Source organism: Centrocercus urophasianus, unplaced genomic scaffold (genome assembly GCF_019232065.1).
Source record: "Centrocercus urophasianus isolate 14NV4802_14NV808 unplaced genomic scaffold, USGS_Curo_1.0 seq_21, whole genome shotgun sequence".
Classification (NCBI taxonomy): Eukaryota; Metazoa; Chordata; class Aves; order Galliformes; family Phasianidae; genus Centrocercus; species Centrocercus urophasianus.
The window spans coordinates 11,376,991-11,397,703 of NW_024884767.1; the positions used below are offsets into that span (position 1 = coordinate 11,376,991).

Sequence of the window (20,713 nt, forward strand, 5' to 3'; positions counted from 1 at the left end):
GTAGATTAAGGTTGGACAGTAGGAAATACTTCTTCTCTGAGAGAGTGGTCAGGAGCTGGAACAGGCTGCCCAGGGAGGTGGTGGGGTCACGGTCCACAGGGGTGTAAAAGAAAGGGTGTATTTAGAAGTTGTATTGAGTGGCATCTGATATATGGATGGTTGGACTGGATGATCTTAGAGGTCTTTTCCAACCTTGGTGATTCTACAATTCTGTGATTGTTTCACACGTGATAAATGTTTATAGCCATACAAATCACAGCCTGGATGAACTGTGAGTGCATCAATTCCTATTAGGTGGGCAAATTCCCTGGGAGTGTTAGATTGCCACTCTGTGGGAAAGCACAATCTCCTACATTATTTTCTGTTACATCAGTGGAAGACAGAAAAAAGAGAGGAGACACCAATCAATGTTCCACTTTGTTCAAAACACATGGTGGGATTAGTTCTTTGGGAAAAAGGATATTTGAAAGAGGAATTCTGGAGAATCTAAAACCACATGGTGTCTGACCTCTATACAGCATGCCAGTGAGCTGACCAACAGTCTTACAAATGCTGCATGTCAGTCAGAACTGCAGTCTAAGCACTTTCCTTCTTCTTCCTTCAATGATAAAATCCCTCAGGCTGAGCAAAGGTATGGCCTGAGCCACAACTCATCATCAGCTCAAGGAAAGAAGAGGCATGTTACTCCTTTTAGAGCAAGATCTTTACGTATGTGCTCAGGGAACAATTTTGACTTTTGTATGATTACTTATAATTTAAAACATTAAAATATGAAGCCATGTTCATACTCTGCTATCTGTATGGATAGGTTTCACCTTCACAGATAAGAGTCCCTCCTCACAGCAGTTTAAATGTAGTTCCTTTCCTAAAGGGATACCAGTTGATCCACTCCTATTTGAAAGTCTTTTTTTTAGGTCAATAGCTTCTTCAAGAACCATAACTTATTTTATTTAAGGGGCAGTTTAATCACAGTATGATAGAAAAGAATTAGGTAGACTTCGTATCATTTTAGGGCACACAAAGTGAGCTGTAGGAAGAAACACATAAGAGAACGTAAGAGAAATTCAACAGAGGAATGGCTCCTGTTTGCATGGCAGTTTAGTTCTGTCACACACCAACAAGATGATGTATTTTAGAATCATAGAATCACAAAGGTTGCAAAAGATCTCCAAGATCACCCAATCCAATCATCACCTACCACCAATATTTCTCTATTAACCCATGTCCCTTGGTACAACATTTAGTATCCATTGGCCCTCCAGACTTTAAGGCTGCTGATACTGTATAGAATCAAACTTAGGGTTATCAGTTTTCCTCCAGAGAAAACTGCTGTCACGAAGACTTCACTGTTGAATAAATTATAGAAATTTTTTATCTGAGTTTATTTAAAAAAAAAAAAAAAAAAAAAAGGAAGAGTTTAAAATATCCAAAGGCCCACTTTTACAATTTCTGTGTTTTTGAATAGTTTTTTCTTATTTCAAAATAATTACTTGTTTTGAATTTTATCTTACAGTGCTTCAAAGGAATTTTAAGTTCAGTTGAAATATTTCATGTTGGTTGAAGCAGAATACTTCAGTTGATCAACTGTGATCTTTCCAGACATGTAAATTTATTCATGAGTCAGAGAACTCAGTTTCTGACAAGCCGTAACTAAGCTTATTATGGAAAATAAGATTCATCAACTTGAATAATTAACAAGATCTATAATCTTGCAATTAGTAACTTCTGTTAGTCACAGAACAAGCAGCCTATAGTCATGTGAGAATTTCATAAATATACAGGAAAGTAAAAGCTATTACAGAGTCAGCAATTCTCCTTCTGGAATGATAAAGCATTTTTTCAAAGCCAGCATCATCACTATGCACTCATACTGATCGTAATGGAAGGCTTGAACCTGCAGCTCCATTTGACAGATCTTTCTATCAAATGGTTTCATTGAGAATCTGGAATAACAGCAGCCCAAAGTAAGCGAAGTGTACAGAACAAACAGATCTTCACTTCCCTGCATACTTTACAAAGATAAATAAGAAGTAAGATTCATACTTAGTAGATACCAAGGCTATGAGTTGTCTGATGCTACACAGGCAATCCGGCAGTTATAAAGATGGGGAAAGAGCCCAGTTCTGACCTGTTTTGAAAGCCCTATCTTCCATGTAATCCATCAGAAACTATCTGAGACCTGAGGATTTGTTCAGAACAGCTTCTGTCTGATTATTGTACAACATGCATATAAAAAGGGGAATTTAAAATTTTTAGATCTACTGAATAATTGCTATCATTTCAGTCCTGATGAATCACGGAGATTAAGGATCACTGTTAAACTCTTTGACTTCAATAATATTTGAGTCAGTTGCTTTTTTGCATGTTTACCCTTTATTGTAAGTGTTTTCTGATGCAAAATAGAGCCTAAGCTGGTAGCATTGCCTGCCTACATACTAAATTTTGTCTCTGTGTAAACTTTTTTTTTCCATTATGGTTAGTTACCAAATCCAGTGGCATGGGACTTGTTCAAAGGATCTAAAGCAGTTGGATCATATTGCACTGCTTATTAACTAACATCTCATGTAGACAACATAACATATGTGGGGATGTGATCCTGCAAGGAATTTGGTACTCTTGAATATCATTCCTTCTTTGGAGCTGATATAATGAAACCTCTTTGCAACAGATATATGAAAGAAACACCGTACCTGAAGAAATGCAAGAAGTCCTTGTGATGGTTTAGAAACAAAGTATGTGATCTTTAGACTGCAGTTGCTTCTGCAATTTTAAGCTAGCATATTCTTTTTTTTTTATTTGTCAAAGTTTCACAAGAATAAGCTAAATGCTTAGTTAACATTTACAGTTTAAAAAAGACAATTAAACAAAAACCAAATTCATCTATATATACAGTACAAAAACAGCAAAAAACAAAACAAACAAACAAAAAAAAACAACAACAAAACCTGCAGCAAAACAGAAACCAAGGAAGAAGTGTAGATAATATCTAAAAAAAGTATTCATGAAGAACTCAGACATCTTGAAAGTTAACCTTAGCGTTTCTGCGTGTCTCTTAGTATCTTGTTTCACATGCACAAATAGCTGAGCATATTACGTGTTTTCCTCTACTTAGGATAAGCAATTGTTCTGATTTCCCTCTTGTACTTATCATTTAGTTCCTTCTCTATATCTCTTTGCCTCAGAAATGTTTGTTGTTAGATGAGCTCATCCTATATGTACAGACATGCTAATGACTCGTTTCAACAGTTGAAGAAAGAAAATCTCAGATGAAAACATTGCATAAACACAAAAGGATTTGGCAGTAGGTCTTAACTAGAGCCATGTAGCTATGAATGTACTTGGGGACAGGAGGAGGACTGCTTTCCATCAATATTTGGCTTATAATTGGAATGTTCTTTACATCATTTTCTCTCCAAGTTGCTTGAAAAAAGCAAGTGTTTTATCAGTGACCTGGGAAATAAAGTAGAGCACTCATGACAACTGTTTCTCCTTAATTAAATGGAATAGACAACACCATTTCCCAAAGAGGTAACTGGATAAATGGTATGATGTGGGGGTATAGAGGAAAGGCAGTCAAGACACACAAATAAAAGAAATAGATATGGTGGGAGCTGCTGTCTGAACAACAACAAAAAAATAGTATTCACATTAACATTAGAATCGTATTAAGGTTTTCAGATATATGTGAGAGCTATGGGAAAAAAAATAGCATTTCCTAAGCCTGAATTAAAAATAATAGTAATAAAAAATGTTCATTTTAAAAGATTTTTCTCATTGGAAGGAGTTGTTTGTACAAGGATGCAGATAGTCTTGCACTTTACTATGTTTTAGTTTTCTAAAAAAATATAATAAATCATGAGTATATCTCAACTGTGAGAAAACAGAATAAAAGCAACACAGGAAGGAAGAAGGGACCCAAAAATTTATTTATTCTTCTCCATGACGTGTGTAAAATGAACTGTTTATATATAAAATAGCAGATTCATATTGGTGCACTTCCGAACACCACTGATGATATGTATTTTGCTACATTATTTATTCATATATATTTATTTCTATTAAAAGAAATATATCTTGACACTAAGAGTTCCAAAGCTGGTGCAAAATCATCCCTTTTTATTTTCTGTTCTCTGGACCCACGTCATAGAGAATAGGAAATATCGTATGTATATAACCTGGATAGAGCAACAGTACTTTTACTGGGTTATGTGTCTTTTTTTAGTGGGGTTCATCTTCCTGCTCCAGAAGAATTTCTCATAAGCCTCCCTAGAATAGAGGAAGACTCTGAAGACTTATCTATCCTGCCCAGCATCACTGGAGATCCAGCCTGCATACTCTGGCCTGTGAGATCCAGTTAAGCTCAGGGTCAGCTGCCCTGCACCTCACCTGAGCTAAATCTCGCCAGGCCTGTGCTCAGGCTTTTCCTGGACTTTATTACTTTGACTCATAACCTTTCTGTTGTCCAACCGTCAATCCATCACCACCCACTAACCATGTCCCTCAGGGCCGTATCCACACATTCCTTGAGCACCTCCAGGATTGGTGACTTAACTACCTCCTTGGACAGCCTGTGACAGTGCCTGACAACTCTTTTGGAGAAGAAATTTTTCTTAGCATCTAACATGAACCTCCCCAAAGCAACTAGAGGCCACTCCCTCTAGTCCTGTCACTGTTGCCTGAGAGATCAACACCCACCACCCCACAAACTCCCTTCAGGTGCTTGTAGAGAGCTACAAAGTCTCCCCCTGAGCCTCCTCTTCCCCAGACTGAACAATCCCAGTTCCCTCAGCTGCCCCTCATAAGACTTGTGCTGCAGACCCCTCTCCTGTTTCACTGCCCTTTTCTGGAAACACACCAGAGCCTCCATTTCTTTCTTGTAGTGAAGGGCCCAAAAAGAGTACTCAAGGTGCAGCCTCACTACAGCTGAGTACAGAGGGAGGATCACTTCCCTGATCCTGTTCAGTACATTGTTTCTGATACAAACCAGGATGCCATTGGCCTTCTTGGCCACCTGGGCACACTGCTGGCTCATGTTCAGCCAAGCATCAACTGAACGCACCACCCTCCATGCAGCTTTCTGGCCAACTGTATGTCATTCTGGTAGTTGCTGAGGGGAAACAAGGAGTAGCCTCAGAGACAGCAATCTAATTTGGAAAAAGTATGGGAAAAGAGACACATTTTTGTGTGACTGAATTCTTTGGTTAAGGGATTTGAATCTTAAGGTTTTAGCCTTCCTTAAGTAATGGGTGAGGAAAGAGGAGGAGGAGGTAGTAGCCACCTTAAGCAACAGAAACAACACATATTTCATCTCAAAGGAGGTAAATGTTAGCCAAGTCTAAAATAAAAGATACTCATACTGATATTCTAAAAAGCAAGAAACTGCAAAACATCATTTTAAAAAAGCTTTTTTTTCCTCTTCAAGTCTTGCTTGTCATTAAATCTAACTGGGCATATTGAAACAAAAGCTAGCATCTTATTTCCACAGCCTTGGTGGAAATGGTGGAATTGATGGAAATGAAAAAGAGCACCTCTGATACAAATTTACTGATGTATCTGAAATGTGGGAGGGCTGGTGTTCATGTGAATTTCAGGGACTTGTTTGAGAGCTGGCAAGATAAATTCTTGAATACAGGCTCTCTCCCACCCTATTTCCAACTTGTTTGAAGGAGCTGAATGCCCTTCTGCTTGTGTTTGCAATAATTTTCTGTAAGCATCCTCTCCTTGCTGTTCTGTGTTCAGTGTGGCACAATGTTCTGTGTTCTATGTGGTACTGCTTAAGTCATAGCTGATGCATAACCTAATGCATGCATACTTTAGGCAGATTTATAGCTCCTTTTCTTTCAAGGCAATTATCATCTGGGAAACTTACAGTTTTATTTCTGAGTCACTGAAATAACAGAAGATGTGGTTAGAAGCCTTATGGAGACCTCCATAAGCTTCTGACTTTAATTTTAAATGAATTAGTTGTACAGAGGATTTTGAAATTTCTGCACAGGCATCTAAGTGTTTAGGTACCCTAATACTTTTCAACATCAGTATCTTAATAATGCATACTTTCAAGGATACCTTCCCATTAAGAAATAAACCTCCTTTGTAGAACAAAACCATTTTTTTCTGCCATTTACTTACTGCACATACTTACTAATTTAAACAGCAAATCAGTCATTTCAAGCTACAGTGTAGGGAAAATAAGCTGTTTTAAGTGCTACAATCTCTGTCAGTTTTTGTAGTACATAAAAAGTATATTCCTCATAGGTAGTTTAACATCAAAGTATTTAAGTATACCTATCAAATGCAACTGACTAAAACTGATGTGTACTGGTCAGCAATGGTCTTGCAATTCACAGAATGTCTCATCTCCTTGTATACTTCCCTGGCATGAATTTTATGAAGTCTCACTTCTGGTGTATTTTGTATTTCAAACTTACAGACAGCAAAGGAATATTAACAGTACTTGGATTGTTTCCCAGTTCATACAAAACTGTAATTGAAGTTATTTTCAATTCCGTCATTAGTGCCATGCAGTTCAATTGCACACAGCAGAGTCAATTAAGAAAATCTTCTCTTGGCTACGTGTCTTACAAGCCAATGGTTCCCTCTTACTTCTTTGCCCAAAACATGAGAATTTCCATGCTGCTTTCCTCCTCAGAAGGCCACCCCATCCCACATGCTGATAACAGATAATACATATTCACTGTGTGAATATGTACTAACCCTATAGACAATTAGGCCAAATTCTTTGACCTTTCCTTTACCTTTCACAGCAGCTTTGTTCCACTGACTATGGATAGACCTGCCTCACTATGCTCTGCACAGCTTCCTGGGAAATCACTTTTAAAGGGCAGCATTTAGAAGTGCTTACTCACTCATTAACTTCTCAAACAGTCACAGTTCAGGAATCAAGTCTGCTAGCCATGACTTTAAGTAAAAACATTTGTGATTATTTCCCTACTCTCTGCCCTTCCCCCCATCATATCCCAGGCTTTTACAGAAAACATTTTGGTGGCACAATATGGTCAACAGCTGCCTCACACTGATATCTGCACATGGCTATAAACTGTCCATACTGAATAGGACATAGGAGGACTGGAAGAGGTTCATGAGAAGATAATCAGATGATCAGTGAGCAAGAGTGTTGTGGAAGAAGGGGGAATATGTGCACTGAATCTCTGCCTTTTGGAGAAGAATGAGGAGGATCAAGAGGGAGGTAAAAAAAATCATTAGTGACAGGGAAGAGGTATACAGTGAATGGCTGTTCACTGACTCTTCAAATATACGCTTTGGGAGACATGTACTAAAAAAAAATGTCTGGCATGTTCAGCTAAAACAAAAGGTTGCCTGAATTCTTGCCTCAGGAAGCGAGAAATTATGACATATGTCATCTACTCAAAAGGGACTGTGCAAATTCAGTGGAAGAAAAAAACAGCATAGACTGCTTTGACTCAGGTTGTTCTTGGAATGCCAGTTTCTAGAGACTGTAACTTTTCTGGGGAAGTATTATTAGGAAGTGATGTTAGTGTTCCCTGTTCTTATTTTCAGCATCCAGTCTTGGCACCTACTTATTGCACCCTCTTCCCTACTCTGGTTGTTTTCAGGCATCCCCGTACATTTTGAAAAGAGACCAGTGCATCACTCATTGCTGTCATTTTTTAAAGTTTTTGCAATCATCAGATATTGTCATGCTGGAGGCAGCGTTCCACCACTAAGAGTGTACTACATTGTACACTCCTTTCCAAACCAGGGGGGGTTACCAAAGCACAGGCTTGATTCATTCTGGCTTTTTTGGCATTGGCCACCCTTATCCCCCAGGATAATCAGGAAGTCTGTATTACTTTCCCCACTTTTCCCACACTGCAACTATACTCTCAACTGCTTTACGCTTATATAGCAAAGTAGGTGGGGTAAATCTCACAGACAAGACTTGCTAGTTGCATAAGAGCTTTCCTTTACAATAAAATAAAATGAATTTATTTAGCATTTCTTTTTCTAACACATTTCAGGGACATTTGAAGAATTCCATGCACGTTGTCATTTCTTTGAATGTAGTACACAAAGGTTAGCTCCTGTTTGCAGATAGGATGCAGCCAGAATGTGTTTTCTTATGTCTCCTTCACAGCTTCCCACTCAGTCCTATTAACTTGTCATTTATTGACCTATTATCCACAGTAATTTAATCTGCCAAGGAAGTATACTGAGTAGCATTACAGTGAACTAGGAGGGCTCTGTGACTGAACAGTTGTCAGCAGAAAGTTCTGCCTGTTGCTGGTAGTGTTTTCAGCTGAGTACTTAAGCACAGCCCTGGGCTTGAGGGCAGAGGAAAGGCTGGAGGGCTGAATCCAACAGAGCAGCAGCTGCAGAAACACAGGCCTGAGATATCTTACCATATGGAGACCTGAGCACTCGACACTGTACAAACTCATTAAGAGGCAGAGTGCAAACCCACAGTGGCAGTGCATTGATTCCTAGTGAATCTTCCCACAAAATGCTCAGACTGTGTTTGAGTGGCTGGATAGGTTGTAGGCAGCCTAACTACATACTAAAAAGGAAATACACTTACCTGAAGTTGATTTAGCATAGCAGTGAATCCTACTTTTAATGTTATGTAAGTTTTGTGCAACTCCTCCGTTGGTGCTTTCACATTTTGCAAACTTTATTTGCCATATACAAACACAGCAATCAAGCTGACCACTTTCATCTCCCAAAGATATGAGGAAAAAAGCACACCGACTAACTGACTTTAAAGGGCAAGCCAATAGCTTTACTTGCTGCTGGGAAGCCAGAAAAGCCTCCTCACAGTCTTTGTTTCTGTACAGGATGAGTTATTTTTTCATATTCCTGTGAGGTAATTAAAGAGTAGCAGCCCTCTTTTTATACATGTAATGAGAGGGGCACAAAGAAATTTCCTAAATCAAGTCAGACAGAAAACAAGCTCCAGAGTTCTGACTTTGCCCTGCTCAGGCTAGCAAGGAATGCTGAAAAACTTTCTCATATGCAGATTATTCTGTTCCTTTGAAACAGAAATCTAAATAAACACAGCAAAGCTGCACCACCATTTATAGGTGCCGTTTTGTGATTCTAAAAGTAGCTGCCAGCAGAGCCTCTAATGCAGGCGTACTCCCTACAGGACAGAAGCAGAATTCCTACGGTGTCCTCACAAATTATATCGTGCCTCTGAGTAACCTCCTCTGCTGCGGGAACTCTTTCTCAGCCTTGCTGTGCTGTTGAGACACCCAGTCATGGGAAACTGTGATTAAAACCCTCCTCCTAACACATTGTGGGAAGAGTCCTTTCAGGCGCTGCCATGGCTACGATACATAGGCCAAGGTCATTGTTTGTCACGATTGTAGCTGTGCGGAGCCTGTTTTTTTTTTCCAAACCAACAGCTGTTGCGTATCAGTGAAATTAAATTGTTTGAAGCAGATATATAGCATAGGATTATTCTAATTCAGGTGAATCATGCTGGAAAGCCGTATCTCAGTCCTGTGTGGAGATATTTTTGTCTTCTCTGTGGGCCAGTCTCCAATCTTCATTATCACGATCTTTGAAATACAGAGCAATGCCATTAATTATTTTGCACCATTAATGAGATCAGCTTGTGTCACTGTAGTTGACGTTTCATCTCCTTACTGGTATAGTACAATTTTATGTGGATAATTTGAAACAAGCTGCTTATTAGAGAAGTGATTTAATTGCACACAATTGCAAGTTTGCCATGTTTTAGTGATGCCTTTTCTAAAGCCAATGTCACTGCTGTCAATCTGTACATGTGCTTCATTTAAGTCGTATTATCCTCTGACTTAATCAGATTTATTCTGAGTGGATCTCGTATGAAGCATCCACAAGCAGTTTACAAAACAAGATCAACAAAGCATAAGAACGGTATAAGAAATAATAACTCTTTCTAACTCCAAGGCTGATTTAGCTATTTTTGTTGATATTTTCAATATAAATACTTTTCTTTAAAGTATCTGAACAACAAGAAAATCTATTATGTATGTCAAATGAGGCTTCTATACTAAGGACCAGTTACAGATATCTGGTTAAAGCAGAGCTTAAAATGTAAGGACTTTGTTCAGTGCTATTCTTCTTCTACTCAGTCTATAGTGGAGGTAAACACAATTCCTTGTGTACATTAATGCAGATTCTGCCTTGCTTTCTTGTAAGTGATGAGTGGCTTGCTTCTTGTACTAGCTCATGTTGATGCAGCAATCCACAAAGGTTTTAATAGAGGCAGAAACTCAGGCTGAATGGAGTAATACTGGGTGAGGTACAAATTTTGGGTTAGTTCTTCCTAAACATAAAACCAAGAACTGAAATATAAAAAACCCAGTCATGCAGTTTTTCTGTTATTTATTTACTTGCTGTTCCTGAAAGCTGCTTTTCATTTTTATCATTCTGAAATACATAATGATAGTTATGACAAGTATTTATCACAAATGAAGAATACTGCCAATGTGTCTATTTCTCTGCGAAGAGTTTTCAGTGTTTCTGCATTTGGCTTTGGAAATGGTTTATGACAACCTATTTTACATCTCTAGATCAAATATCATGAGACAACATGTGTATATATATATATATGCATGCATCTAATCAAAACTGTGCTTATTGTCCATTTAATGGGGACAGTCTTTAAATATGCATGTTCTCAAATGCATCTTGACCTTAATAAAACCTTACAGCTCAGGCACTTTGTTTTCCATTGTTTTCTTCCGAACATTGTTGGCAACACCAAGTGAACAGACAAAATCTCTATCTTGATGTGTGCTGGAAGTTTTATTAAGTACATCACTTTTCCAGGCTTGAATTAGTGCTTAGTCTCAAAAAAAAAAAAAAAAAAAAGAAGCATATGTAGTAGAACTCTTGAGAAAGAATCTCTGAAAATTAATTCTCCCTTTAGTCTTAAGTCTTAGCATATTACAGTATTTCTGAAGATTTATTAGGAGAGAGAAAACCAAGTGACAAATTCTCGGGTAAAATTATTTACAGGAAGATAGGAAATGAGTCAGGACCTCAGGAAAAAGTAGCTGTCTTACAGGCATCTGAAAAAATGTCCAAATCTTTTTTTTTTTTTTTTCTTCAGATGGACAGAGGAAGGGGAAATATATCAATAGGAGTTACAAATCACAAGTTCCCAGCTTCCTTCTTAGCTGCATACCAGCTTTGTCTTAAATTTTTTGTGCTAGGCACCAGCGGGTGAAACAGGCAAAGAGGAGAATTTATTTGGCTTTATTCTGTGTATTAACAAAAGCTTGATACAGATATCGAATAGAATTGGAATAAGATCTGCTGCTAAAATTCTTTAAAAATATCAATAGTACTATAAAAATGGTTTATGAAAGCTGCTGCAGAAATTTTTATGTTATGCAGAATGCATTTTCACATGCTAAGTAGAAAAAGAGAGTAGCAGTGAGTACAGTAGGAATCCAAGAAATTAATGAACAAAAATATTTTCTTATTTCTAGGTTTCCTTTTGCTAAATAAAATACAGAAAACACGGAGAATTATAAGACTGGGCTGAGTAGGAGTAAGTCTGAGATCTAGAGAAACTACAGCCATATAACTCTTCCTTTTCCTCTAAGGAAAGTATCAGCACAATCACAAGCAGTACAGTTTAACCTTAGACATCTATTTCAAAGAAGTGGCTTCCTAGCTGAGGGAACGAAGATTTCAATAGCATCATCCGGTACATTCTTTTGGGATGACTTGCCATTCACATGCGGCAGTGTATGAGATGGATGTCTTCCTGCAGTCTGAACCCTGTCTTTGGTGTCTGAGAGACACTGAAGAGTGTGTGAGACTCCAGCTAAGACCCAAGGGGAAAGGTAACTTTCTAGTCACGTTTCAGCTTAATCAAGGACAGGGCTGTGGTAGTTTCACATAGATGGGCTGCTGAGCTCCACAACACTGCTCACTCACAGAACCTCCTCAAAAGAAGAGGAGGCTAAAGTATGATTGAAAAGGTCTCAAGGGTCGGGATAATGTCAAGAAGATCATTCAGCAGTTACTGTCACTTGCAAAACAGACTTCTTGTCAGGAGATGATTGTAGCAGTGAGGACTTAAAAGCAAAGTTAGCCCACCTCACTACCTGCACTCTCTTCTCCCATGTTTGCAGGGAAACAGGGGATGGGTGCTGCAGTCAGTCCATAATGCTTTGCCTCTGCCACTCCTTCATGGTCCCTCTCTACCCCTTGCTCCATCTGGGTCTCTATCATAGATGCTGCCCTCCCCAACAGATCCTGTGTGGGTTTCCCGCAGGCTGCAGCTCTCCAAACACTGATCTAGCACACTGACACCACAGGGCCCACCCTTCAGGCACTGCTCCACATGGGTCGCAATGGGTGGCAGCTCCCCCAGCCCTCCAAGCCCACTACGATCTCCTCCCTTGGGCTGCAGCTCCGGCCCAGGGCTGCTCTGTGGGGGTACCCACGGGCTGTGCCTCCTCCTGGCCCCATTCACTGCTCCGCGGGCTCCTTCATGGCTGCTCGGGGAGATCAGCTCCACACAGTGCCCATGTGCTGCAGGGACAGCCTGCTCCTACCACATTTATTCATGCTTCCAATTTTTACTCTTGCAGTTGGAGTACGGCAGATATTGCAATATGGAAAAGTTGGTCAGTTTCCAAGTGGAGAAGCTTGCATGATGCAGAAAATAACTGCTTTTAAGGCCCTTTCCTACATTTGGAAGATAGAAAGGATTTTTATTTTTTTCAATTAAATTATTATAATTTGCCTGAATAGTTGTTCCTTTAACAATACTGTGTCCAGTCCAACATCTTTACTTCCTTTTTAGCGGGTCAACTTATTGCTCCACAGACCATAAATCTGTTCAGCTAAATCAGTGGAGAAATGTCTTTCTCTTAGCCCCAGGAGAGCACCCATATCTGCATCTCTAGGCCATTATTTTCTACAAAGCAAGCTTTTTGAAAAGCTGATGATTGACTGACCATTTCATTACTGGGTGAAATGGAGGAAGGCAGCTTTACTGAACAGACTGTAAGTTTGTTCACACAGATTGAGCATGGATTAAGATATATTTGGAATAAGAACAGCACATCAATCACATCTCTCTTAGAGAGGTCTTTTCCCCAGAGCGCCTATAACTTATTTTTATTGTAATCCTCACGTACACACATGTCAGCAAAAGCAGTTAGCTCAAAGGGCAGTCCAGGCTTTGAAGAACAGTACATACCTAACACACTAAGAAAAATATACACAGATGAGTAATTAATTCTTTTTTCCACACAGCTTTTCTTAGATTAAATTACTAAGAGCTTGTTTGCTCTCCAAAAGCAATACCAACTCAGTTATTGCACATTTAAATTCAGAGCTTCTCGTGCCTAAAATTCTCTGACTTTGACTGTGGCAGAATAACGCTCTTCTATTGTGTCATCATCCATGATCACAATTTTTCAAAACAAGCAGAAAATGACCTAAGTAGTCTTACTTTATGTAGTTGCAGTCTTTTCAAGCCTGCAGAAAAGTATTTTAGATATTCAGCTTGTACTTTGGACAGTCTCTGTCTCCTTAAAGATATTATTCATTGAAAATAAGTACTTGAACTTATGATGAACTCAAAACAGTTCATCAGTTTAATATATAATTTTCAGATTGGGTGGTGATGAAAAACTGAATAGCCATCTAGTATTGTTACAGTGCCACTTGGAGTGAGACTTTGTGCCCTTGTGCATAATTTGCTGCCTATGCTTGAAATGATATGGTGCGTGCAGAAAGATGAGTCTTCTTTTAAACGGTCCTCTAGTGGTCTTGTGATTTTAGGACTTTTTTAAAAGTGATTTAATCACTTTCCAAGGCGCTAATTGCTCTTGTGAGTTTTTACTATGACTATTTCTTTAATTACTATTAATGGACTTCCTGGTGGTTGTTTATAAATGTTGGTTACAGCTAAAATTCATTTGGAATTTTCAGCTTTATGAGATTAAAAATGTAAATTTTCAGCATGTTTAGCACATAGCTATGTCTAGATGAATGCTTATAATGTTTGTTACCTGTGAAGATCAAGACCTTCTACAGAAGTTATTTTCAAGTTTGCTGTGGATCAGACTTTTAAATTTAGTTCCCAGAACACAAGAAATGCAGAGTACCTGTTTGAGGAGAAATGACTTGGCCAGTACTGCATATCATTTTCACAAAAGAGGCAAAAATAAAACTTAACTATTCCAAATGATGGTTAGCTTTGAATTGAATTTAGAGAGTCCTGCTGTTTGGCAAGATATTCATTATAGGAATGTATTTGAAAATATTGACAAGTAAATTTACTGTCTAGGGATTATTGACAATGCATATTAGTTCGAAAATTTAGCTTGATTACATTTACTTAAGTCAACACCTCTACTTCTATGATGTATGATTCCCAAATACTGAAAATACTGGTTTTATTTGTACTTGTATGCAAATGTGATTGTATGAAGCCAAAGTCCTTGCCTCGACCTACCTATATCAATTGTTTTAGAAACTCTGCTCCTAAAACTGATGTAATGCATTACATTGTTCTTTCAGCTGTGCAGTTGAAACACCAGTATTCCCATTACTTCATAATTTAATTATTGTGAAGGAGAAAGAAATAAAAGAATCAGCTTATCAACAAATGCAGTCAAGAATTTGGCCATGCCAAGTTTTTCTTACCACCACTTGATCCTTCAGGCTTTCAGGCTACAAGATTGAGCAAAATGGGCACAGACTTCAATTTAAGGGTCAGTTACTGTTGAAATTTCTCTTCAACAGACATTACTTCATTCCCTGAATTCTCACCAAGTTGAAGCCCGTAAGCCAAATCAGGATCAAATCTCTGTTTTTCAAGTCCATTTGGTCTATTATATGTACCATTTATGATGTTCATTGTGATAACTTCTGCTTAGGTAGTCCTTCGAGATTGGACAGTTTCCACACATAAACGTATTTCAGCTAAAAGTGCTATGGATGCCAGACTCTTTCAGTCTTTGAATCCACAGCACATCCAGTTTTCCCACTGTCATTTTATTCTGGTTTCAGCTGGAACAAAGTTGTTTTTTTTCATCGAGTATGGTACGGTGCTGTGTTGTGGCTTCAGGAGAAGGATGGTGCTGACAGCACAGTGACGTTTCTTTCAGCTGTCACTGAGCAGTGCTGCACAGAGCCAAGGCCGTTCCGCTTTCTCGTACCGTCTGCAGAGAGGGGCTGAGGGGGCACAGGGAGCTGGGAGGAGACAGAAGCGGGACAGCCGGCCCAAATGGCCACAGGGAGGTTCCATGCCATATGGTGTCCTGTGGAAAAGCTGTAACACTGAGGGGAGTTGGCTGTGGGGGCGGCCACTGTGTGGGGACTGGCTGGGCATTGGTCAGTGCATAGTGAGAAATTACCAACCAAAATATTTATTGTATCATTATCACTAGTATTATTATTTTCCTTTTCCTTTTCTGCCATAGTAAACTGCTTCTTATCTCAACACGAACTCTATTTTGCTACTTTTCCAATTCACTCTCCCATCCCACAACACATTTAAAAGCTACAGAGCTGTGTAAACCAGCTAATGACTACCACAACTCTACACAGCATAAATGTGGTTCTGCGTTGGGAAGTGGGAAGTGGGCTATATACTATACTTGTTACTGACATCAAGAAGTACAAATGTAGCTTTTTGTTAGTTATTGCATTTTTTTAATGTGACAGTAGCATTCAAGGATTTCTGTTTGTGCACAGGAATTCTTATGGTTCAGCCTCAAACAATACACAGCAAGAGTGTAATTAGCAGAACCATTAAGAGAAGTTCAGAAAGTCATAGCAAAGATTTGATATCAAATTGTTTTATAGCCGGTTGCTGAATATATTAAGGTACTTACGTTGTTTCCAAATAGCTTAATTATTTTTTTCACTTCACATTTCGGTCAGTATATAACTATGTGTGTACAGACTTTGCTAATACAGTAGCATACACAGAAGCCCAGACTGCATCATCACTACACTACAGAGCTGTAAGAGGCCTTCTCTTGTCAGCAGTGGCTATCAAAGAAACTAAGCTGTTTGACAGATAAATAATAAAAAAATGCTTAACTACACTTGTTACTAAAATTTCCCAAAACACTAAAGGCAGGTTTAGAAGCTTGCTGCAGTAATGATAGTACTGTATGAGTTCTGCGATATGTGTGAGCAGATATCTCCCATGTGACTGTGTTAGGTTGGCTGGAGCATGACAGTTTCATTTCTCATGCAAGGTAAGCCAGGAAAATCTGTGCAGATGGTAAAAATATATATTAAAATAATTATAAAAATAATTATAAAAAAATCCCTAGAGCTTTTTTTGGCCTCCCGCCCATTTAAGGAGAAAGTAACTGGCAACATGAAGTTCCCACAAAATGAAAATACCAAATAAACAGACTCCGTGATTCACAAGAGATGTGGCTTTATGTTTTGTTACGTTTTCATCTTGTCTTAGGCCAACAAGCCATTGTGCTTTTGGAAATATGATGCTCTAGACTCAAAAAGGAAACATGTAACTCTTGACCTCTAATGTAGGAAGTGATTAGAGTGGCATTTGCTTTGCAACAAAGCACTGGGTTGAGCATGCCCTAGATTAATAATGCAAATCATCTGCTCCAGTTGGGAGAGTTACGCTTTAGTCTGCAAATAACTGAGCACATTTTCAACATAAAAGAGTCTTGGATTGCATTAATTAATTCGTGAGACCTCAGCTGAAGAGAATGTGTCGTGTTGATGATGTCTTGGATGGGAATCAGCAGCTTCCTTTCATGGACATATTAACTTCCCAAGTATCAGCACTGTGAGATTCATTACTGAGGACACAATAGATGGCACACAGCCGAGTGAGGTACACCCAGGCAGCCAGTCACTTGCAATTAATGTACAGTCCCCTGTGAATCGAGTTGTTCAGTTGGCCGTCTTCAGAAAGGGAGAGAAGGACATCCTCCAAGGTCCTGGTTCCAGCTAACATCCAATCTGACCTCTGTGGCACAGAACAAATATAGCAGGCTGTGGTTTTGTCCATTTCTAGGAAATATGCTATTGTGATAAATAGTTGCGCAAGATGTTTGAAAATTGGAAGGGGAAGTTTTAGTAGGTTTTCTCTTTTACTTTTTATTTGTAGTTTTATGGAAATCAAATTATTTGTTGAAAACATTTTTTCATTGGCAAATGAGACATTTTAGAAAGTAGTCTCAAAATTAGTTTACATATATACTTTCCTTTTCTGTTTTCTTCTTTTTGTCCAGTCCTGTTCTTTTCCGTAGAATAGAGACAATGTAATTTAATATTTATGTGTTTTTTTTCCTTTTTTCTATTTGTGTTCATCCGTGTGAAAGTTTTGAAAAGTTTTGTGAAAAAGAAAATGGATTATTTGAATGTTTTTCCTCTGATTTTCATAGTTTTATAGTTTGGGGCTTACCTATTTTGCCAGACTCAGTTGCAAAATGGGGAAAAAAAGAAAGGGGAAAAAAAAAAAAAAAAGAATAATAAAGAGAAAGTTTAATTTGAATGAAAATAACCATAGTACATGAAGTGTACTGTAAAGTATAGCATCATTTTGCTGGACCTCAAGACACTTGAGATAACGATTGCCCTAATTTGCAAAAAGGAGGGTTCTTCAGTGACATCCCTAGAGATGGTGACAACACTGATGGAGGTCCCTGTCAAACACACTGTTACTTTGGAGTTCCGCTGTGTTTGGGATGCTTCAAAACTGCAGTCTTAGTACACCACAGTATTTTGTTTTGTTCTATTGAGTTTCTTGGTTTTGATTTTCAGTTCCTATCTATTCTGTACTGAAGCCTTAAATGTTCAGGCTTTATGCCTATTTTCAGTGCTTTTTTTCTAAATTTTTGTTCTGTAAGTAGAAAAAAATATTTTTGAAATAAAAATGAAATTGGTAGATAAATGCATTCAGGAAATACTGCCAGCTTGCTATATAAATAATGGATGTAGTGGCTACTCCTGGCCTATTTGGTATATACGTATCTGTAGAAATGCCCTGTAGTTTATGGTGCCTTTTAGATTTCTGCGCTTTTTTCCAGGATGCCTTCTCTTGGTGCACCTGTGCCACAAAACACAGGCTCCCTCCAAGTTGAGCAGAAGCCCACCTCAGACTGCTCCTTCAACCCACATGGGTGTAGGAGCATCAGCAGAAGATAGTCTGCAAGTCCAATGCGCCATTTTTACTGTGTGTGTGTGTGTGTTGGGGTCTGTGTATGTGTGTGTATTAAAAACAGGCAGAGCAGGGATAACTCATACATTTCCTAAAGTGCTTCAAATTCCTCTCCAAAGATTATAATTTCTACAGCATCCTACAAAGATAGGAATGGTTTCCTTCACATTATTTGGTATGATGAAGTGAGCATCTAGCTAAAGGTATTTTTCTCTAAGTAGCAGGGAACATGGTCCTGGATGTTCATTATGGGCATAGTGTTGAAAAGACAGAAAGCACTTTTCTATTAGCATCTCCTCACCTGTCAGAAATCTCGTCTGATGCCTTAAACTCACATTTCATATGCGCTGAACAGTTACAAGTTTCTTTTTCTTTCCTTTAAAGTCCTTATACAAAAGGTAGAATTTTTTAGCCTCAAATATTAAGAGCTGTAGCCTGTCTGACTAAGCCTGCTAGTAACCGCTGATAGAAGGCATATCAGAGCAGGAAAGTGTCAGGCCTTTATCTTACAAGCCACCTGTTTCAGAAACTGTCAGCCACCAGCCTTTTGAACCTACTTCATTAAGTCATGGAACTGAGAAGGAAAAGGAGTTGGGGGAGGACAGATAGATTTCAAGGAAAAGTTCCAAAAACAAACTGCAGTTTCCTTCAAATCTGGGAAGTACCCCAGCACAGTCCCTGCCTGAAACAAAGGGCCTATCCTGGAGTGAGGAGGGAGGAAGGGTGAGGCTGAATATTGTGCTGCAAAGTGTATGTTAGTTCCACGTGAGAGTTTGTTATAGCACTGTCCTGAAACACAGTCAGTCCTGGCATCAATAGCAACAAGACCAGTTTGTTTCCAATGGGATATACTGCTTCCTAAAAGAGTTTTTAACTTTTATATGTTCACCTTCATACTGTCTTAATTAGCCAATTAACCTGTGAGAGTAATTACACAGGATCTCAGTTTTCAACCTAAGCCTCTTTGACAGCAATTTTGGTGATACGTTATAAGACAGAATGCAAACTGATTATGTATACACACACACACACACACACACACGTATAAAGTAACTACTGGAAAATTCTATCTCTACAACTTAATTTTAGGGTCTGAATTCCAAAATTTGTAACTCCACACTAACTATTAGAATTGTTCAATTAAGTGAGGTGAAGGCATCTAAGTTGTTCACAGTTGCTGTTCAGGTGGCATCATTACCACTGTTCTGTGATGTCAGTGTTTATCTCATACAGCAGAAAGCTAGGGACATTCTATGAAAAATGAGTCTAGTAGCATGAAATTATGGAACATGGAAATACTAATACTGTGGGCTAACATCTTTGTTCATAGAGCTTCTTGTGGGTCAGGCCTGAAAGCCACAAGCAATAGCATTATCTTACTCTCACTTTTTTTCTGGCACAAGTTAAGAAGTGTATGTGTATTAGAGTACTTCTTGTGCTTTTCGTTTTCTCATTCTGGTTACATGAATGGAAAAGCATTTGCTTTTCTGAAGTTTTTTGTTGTTGTTGTTGTTTTGTGGGTTTTTGTTTGTTTGTTTGTTTGTTTGTTTTAATCCTTATTAGCCTACAGTAATGTTTGCAGCTTCAAAAAGCTCAAAGAAGTATGGTATTTGGAATCAAGGACAAGAAATAGGATCAACCTATTTGCTTATATTGCTGTTGTTAATGTATAAGAAAGCTTGCTGACTTTAGATTTACCTCAGTAAGCAGTTTGATAAAGTAAGAAATAGCATCTTAAGGACATTTCTACTGTTTATGGGAGAATAAATGCTGTGAGGCACAGCGGAGACCTTAAAAAGCAGCACTGGCATGTTATGATTGTATTTCATGTTTGCATCACTTTGGTTGTCACAGACTCAGAAAAGCCAGACAAACTGAGTCATCCTGGATGATATCCAAAGCCTCCCACATACAACCTGGAAAAGACTGTCCTCTTTCAAACTACATATATATCTTAAAGATTCTGTCCATTTTCTGAAAAGTTACTTTTTGATATTCTTACATTTTCATGTTGCAAGAACCTGATTGTAGGTAGCAAATTGTGTACCGTTCTCTACTGTTTTTTTCTAGTAATAGTTTTAAATCCTTAAAATAGATAAAAGTATCTGTTCAAGAACATATGAATTACTAATAACAAGGAACACGTGACTGTTACATTGGCACATGAATTACATTTCTCTGAATTACAGGTTTCTGTAGATCGAAATTCAACTTCCATTGTAAGCCCTAGTGAGTGTGAATAAAATGTTCTCGAAGTACTTCGTACATCTAAGAGCTGCCTTGGAGGTACAGCTACAACTGCCTTGCAACTTCCGATCAGCAACTTTCCGTAAGTAGTGGGGAGAGTTACAAAGAAACAAGATGAACTTTGGAACTCAAGGGACATTCAGTATAAATGACCTACTACTGTAGCAGACGTTGTGTGACGCTAAAAAGGCATCGTTTGGGTTTTTAGATCAAATCTGCTGAATGCTATGACCTGTTGCATCTTTACTGTTCCTGGGAAAGTTGCTTCTGACCAACTTCCAGTAGATTTTCGTAAAATTAGGAACAGAGGCTTTA

At 38.5% G+C, this 20,713-nt stretch overlaps 1 long non-coding RNA gene across 1 annotated transcript in view; it reads left to right on the forward strand.

The window, feature by feature from the left end:
- LOC122162606 overlaps window positions 1-20,404 on the forward strand; it is a 31,277-nt gene extending 10,873 nt beyond the window's left edge. The window contains exon 3 of the long non-coding RNA XR_006169606.1: window positions 20,341-20,404. This is a non-coding gene — a long non-coding RNA (uncharacterized LOC122162606). The remainder of the gene's footprint in view (window positions 1-20,340) is intronic.
- Window positions 20,405-20,713: the final 309 nt, after the last annotated feature.